This window comes from Benincasa hispida, chromosome 8 (assembly GCF_009727055.1).
Source record: "Benincasa hispida cultivar B227 chromosome 8, ASM972705v1, whole genome shotgun sequence".
In the NCBI taxonomy this organism is placed as follows: Eukaryota; Viridiplantae; Streptophyta; class Magnoliopsida; order Cucurbitales; family Cucurbitaceae; genus Benincasa; species Benincasa hispida.
This window is the reverse complement of record NC_052356.1, coordinates 41135017-41141016: the sequence shown is the minus strand read 5'-3', so window position 1 is coordinate 41141016 and position 6000 is coordinate 41135017.

Sequence of the window (6000 nt, the reverse complement as noted above, 5' to 3'; positions counted from 1 at the left end):
AGATCGAACAATGGGACGTTTCGACCTAGGTACTTGGCACAACTACAACGTATGATAGCAAAGAAGTTGCTTAACTATAATATCCAAGGATCACCAACTATAGATTGTCGGCTCACATCCATGAAAAAAAAAAAAAGCAATCATAGAAATGAGAGGACTCGCTTGCAATGAATTTAGCTGGAATGAAGAATTACAATGCATCATAACAGAGCATGAGACATTCGATAGAGGGGTGAAGGTGAAATTTTGTTTATATTATTTTACGAATATTGGTAACCTAATCATAACATCCACTTTACCCTTCGTGTAGAGTCATCCTGCAACAAAGGAGCTTCTACACACGTCGTTCCCATTCTATGACGATTTGGCCTACGTCTTCGACAAGGATCGAGCTACATGAGCACGGTCAGAGACTTTTATGGACATCAGGTCTAATGTGCCAAATCATATGAATAATGGTGCTCCCATTGTTGAATCATAAGATCCGGACATCCCCACAATGTCTAGTCAAGGAATGGACATGTCATAGGATGAGATGCATGGAACATGTACGAGTCGAAACACCAAAGGATGAAATGCTTCGAGAGGAAATAAGAGGAAGCGAAGTGGATATCAATCTAAAACGACATATGTTGTTAGGAATGTGGTGGACTTTGCAAATGACCAGTTAAAGACGATTACATAATGGCCAAAAGAGAAACATGCAACAGAGGTCGAACTACATGCAGAAGTCGTGAGCCAACTCCAAGATATTCCTGAATTGGAGAACCGATAGAGGGTGAAGCTTATGTGTTAGATCACGCCCCAGATTGCCCTACCTGAACCTAAGACAAGATGTTATGACAGTAGAACCCAAACATGCAATGGAGCCTACGGTCAAAATTACATGCTTGAGATATAACAATTCATGCTTGAGATAAAACATGTCTTTATTATAACTTATATAACATATTAAACTAATGACAAATGTAAACAACACCTCAAAACCCCAGTTATTTACAATAATTTTTCTTCTAATACGAACACGAGATACAAAAATAGACATGCAGAACTATATGGAACAAGTGACAGACATCACATAATTAACTGGAAAGGTTGAGCTAACCAGCCCAGTGAATGGTGGTTTTATTAAAAACATATTTTGATATAAATATAAAATTCATGAACAATGAAAACTAAAAATATTAAAGATGAGATACGTACAATCTAATACAACATAATTTTCACAAATTAGCTGTAGAGAAATAAACATGAGTAATAGTTGTTGGAAAAATAAACATGATAACAAAGCTTGCCACCAAAATTAGTACCTAAACATGGTCATTTTTATACGAAGAAACTCGATGTATGTAGTAGAGAAACATAGTCATACTATACACCGAGCAAGCTTAAGATACATAACAGAGAAAGCATGGTCATATTACTTACCCAGTAAACCCAAGGTAAATTGTTAACCTCGAACCCTATTTTCCCTACTTAAGTAAGTTAATTAACATGTTAATCAAGATTAAGTATAATTTAATAATATGTTTGTAGGGAAAAGCTTGAAGAGGAAAAGAAGGAAAAATGTTATAAGTGTTGAACATTAAGGCCCTCGGGTAGTAAGACAATGAGGCATTTTGTAAGGAAAATTTTGGCTAAGTATGGTAATCTTGCGTTGGAAGCCTTAATGAGTTGCCTAGGTGTGTGACAGCCATGTTTCTTTGAGGTTATTTGGGCGCGTGATGGACGTAAGGCCATGCTATGTGTCACTAAGTGATGGCCGCAAGAGATGTCATGCATTGAACAAGGGCATGCATTGGTCAAGCCCATAGGAGGTTAGATGGGCAAGGATGCGTGTGCAAGAGCTTGGAGGTCTTAAGCATTGGGGGGTTATGTGTGTGCGTTGATGAGTATAGGTGCAGGACATGCAAAGCAATGCACTGCCTAGTTCAGGTATTCACCGAGGTTGGGTGTGCATGCGATGACCAGATGCGTGGTGTGGGTAGGCAAGTCTATGCGATGGCTTTAGGCAAGGTGATGGGCGCAAGAAGTGTCAAGGCATGTGTTAGCTGATGGGCTATGTGATGAGGTGCTGCCATACACTAGTAAGGTAGTGTTGAGCCATGCATTGGTGGAAGCGATGGTTGAGTCTACGTGATGTTAAAGCAAAGGCCACGATAAGGGAAATCAAGTGTTGGCACAAGACCAAGTAATGGGCTAGATGTGTTGAGGCTATGCGTGGTTTAAGCATTTTACTAGTGATTTTAGAGCCATTTGAAAGCTTGATGAGTATAATTGAAGTCCTAGGGCTGCTGAAAGAAATCTTCAAGGAATTCAAGGTGAAATCTGAAGAAAATTACAAGAAGGTCAAGCTCTCAGGTGAATCTAGACCAGTGATGAATATTTGAGGTTTTCGGACAAATCACAAGGAATTAAAAGCTCAAATTTTAAGGTAAGCAAGTTAAGACATTTTTAAACAAGTTTGTAGAAGGAAAGTTTCTAAGGTAAAGTCTGAAAAATAAGTTATTCGAGCTCAACATTGAACTAGTTTTGGTTGAACATGCACGCAGCTGCAACCGTTGAGCAAGTAGGTTGCTCAACCTAGGCAGGTTGCAGGCGTGCACAAGGGGCTGGTTGAGTGTAAGGCATGCATTGGGCTGTGCGCAAGGGTATGCGTTGAGTTGTGTGGGTGTGTGCTGAAGCGATGGGTGCAAAGGGCACTGACTATGTGTTGATATGCAGTGGGTTGGGTGCATGGGGCATGCAATGGGCGCATGAGTTGTCTTGTTGGCTGCATAGCTAAGGCTTAGCTACTCAAGATTTTCTTAAGCGTTGGACACATAGGAAGGTATGCGTTGAAAGGGAAATTGATGTCTTAAGCTGAATGTTAAGTTCATTTAGGTGAGTTAGCCTCACAAGAAGATTAAAGGCACTAGCTAAACATGTTATTCATTTCCACAGGGTTAACACCAATAGGAAGGGCTTATCAACCCTAGGAGGAACACCTAAGGCTGTGAGTGACAAAATTGATGTTTCCCAAATGTTTTAGTAACACGTGCTTTACTTAAATGTTTAGACTCATACTTGCTTATGTTAAAAGAATGTTTAGATGATTTATAAGCAAATTATATTTCATGAAACCATTAACGCATGCTAGTTTAAAGAAGTTTATAAGCATAACTTAAGTATTTCTACACTTATGTGTTGGAAGTTGATACTTTATAGTAAAAATGTTTAAGCATATGATTTATGATGCTATGCTTCAAAGTATGAGTTTATGATGATTATTAGAACACGATATTGAAGGACAATGAAAAGGTATCTAGGCAGCAGTACCTAAGGTATGACGGTACTTAATTATAACCATGTGCACGTAGGTAGGTCAATGTTGGTTGTGTTGAGAATACTCCACACCAATTAAGGTTTGACGTTAAGGGATTGAGAAAAAGGGGTTCTCTCTCAACTAAGGATTATTTTAAGCTATGTTTTAAGCTATGTTTTATCTATGTTATGTTTGAAAGTTTTAAATATGAGTTTGCTTGGCAGTTTTCAATTTAAAAGCATGATGTTAATTATTTATTAATCATTCACTGGGCTAGTAGCTCACTCGTTTTAAATGTTTTCTTCCTCAGGTGGTGGTCATTTCCCCAGAGGTTAACTACACTGTTACTCTGCCACTTAAAGACTTAGTTGGAAGAGGAAATTTAGATGTTTACTCTGTAAATATTTGTACACATGTGTCTTCATATTAGGGACTAGTAATGAGTGTTGGACCCATTAAACTTTGTTTTTATATATGTTGTAAGTATGTTGTGTAGTGGAGCCCTAAGGTTATTATAAATGTTTTAAGTTCTGCTAGCACTTGAATGTACCACAATAGGGTTGGAAACTGCTATCGTCACATTTTCTTCTGGATTAAGAGGGTAATCTGGGAGGAGGTGTGACATAAATAGTAGAGGAACATGGTCATACGTGCATGTGGAGCAGCGCCCAAAAGGCAAAACACCCCCGACACACGGTCCAAAGTCTATATGTGTGCCGAAGTGGGTTCCAAAGACCTCATGTATATCATGACTACAGTACTTATGGAAATAGACTCATGTAAGTGCAGTAGGTAATCACCATGGGTATAATTTTGGTGATTTAAAAAACTCAAATCTTGTAATATACTTGCCACACTTTTAAAACACATTGAAATCATATCGGTCAATAAAAGATTTCATAATAAACATAAAATATCTCAAACACACATGAAATAGAACTTATATTCAGAATCATGAAAATCATGTAAAGTAATTTTTGAAACCCAGGAACTTGTTATATTAATTAAATGATAATATTTTATAAAATAAACCATTCTCACATTAAACATATATTTTATATTGAAAATACTTGAAAGTATCCCCACATCAAACTTTGGGAGTGTTAAATTCGAATCATAAGTCGTTCTAATCTTAGTTTGTCCTGAAATAATGATTCCAAGAATAATTTTTATGAAAGTGTCAAGAAAACCATAATACTTAATTCTAATCTATTAGATCAAACATCACATTCTACAACCCTTATCCCAAAGTGTACCTAATAGGGTATACTTTGTCCTTATTCCAAATTAAATAACATTTCTCTTTCCTCTCATTACTTTTGAACCAATCTTATTTCCAATTCCTCTTCCTTAAGTTCTCTCTCACGTCTGCATCTTCTACCTTCCACCCCTCATCTCACCTCTTTTCCTCCATTGTCTTTTCTAAAAGAGTCATAAAATTCAAAATTTCTTTACAAATTTTAACATTTCCCACAACCTAAACTGCCTACTTCCCTATCTAAATAACAAGTTAGTTCACCCAACTTTGATCCCAAACTCTTAAGGGACGTTTGGGGCAACGAGTTAATTATAATATAGTCTTAAGTTATTATAATTGGGTTATGATAATTTGTGTTTGGAGTGTAGCTTATTTTAGTTTGGGTTATAATAGTATGTATTTGAGGTGTAAATTATTTTAGTTTGAGAAGAAAATAGTAAATACGGTAGCAAATAATAATAAAAATGATGAATGTAAAATAGTAAAAATGGTAGTAAATAGTAAATACAGTAGCAAAGTGAAGTTTTGAAATAATATTGACTTTAGCTAATTGGAGGTTTTGAAATAGTTTTTACTGTAACTAAAGGTGGTTATTATATTTTAATGATAACTCTTACCTCAAACGCTCCCTTAAAATGAATACTAGAACACCACCTGACCGAATATATATAAACACACCAAGTTCTATTCTCATAACTCATTATTTTATATTTTATTTCACTAGAAAACTTACCAAATAATGTTAATCTTCATCCATTAGTTCCCCAAAATCTGCCATGCCATTTCTCTTGTTTGCTCTAGCTCCTTAGTACAGATTCATGCTCCAAATTCTTGAAAATTTTTGAAAAAGTTTTTCCCCAATTTTTCTTCTCCTACCATGTCTCTTATATATATATATATATATTTCTAACCTCAATTTATCAAGCACTTGTCAATCCTTTAAAATTCCACCAAAAATAACACATGTCCACCCAACACCTTCCACAAAATTTTGGCTTCACCCTTTCCTTTGTTAAAAATTTTCTTTTATCATTTTAAAGCAAAACGAAACGGAATGACAATGTACCTTTTTATTTAAATGATTTTCATTTTACCCTTACTCGCCAATGCCAACCTTCTCCAATCTTTATTCCCAAATTTACTTAATTTAGTTGACCAACTGTCGAGTGAAAAGACCTTCATACCGTTACTACTTTAACTCAAATTTTTCCCCTGCCAAAATAAAATTATTTAAAAAAAATTGAACAATAATTACTTTATTTCAATTATGCATTTAAATTTATAGTAAATTTTGTAATCTTGGTGGTCAATATTTTAATCATACAATTATGAATTAATTATTTTATTTTTATTTTAGATTTTTTTTTACCTCCAAAAAGGGAGCTTTATATAAGAAACACATAAATTGCATTCTAATGTAATGTATTTTTTTTTTGTC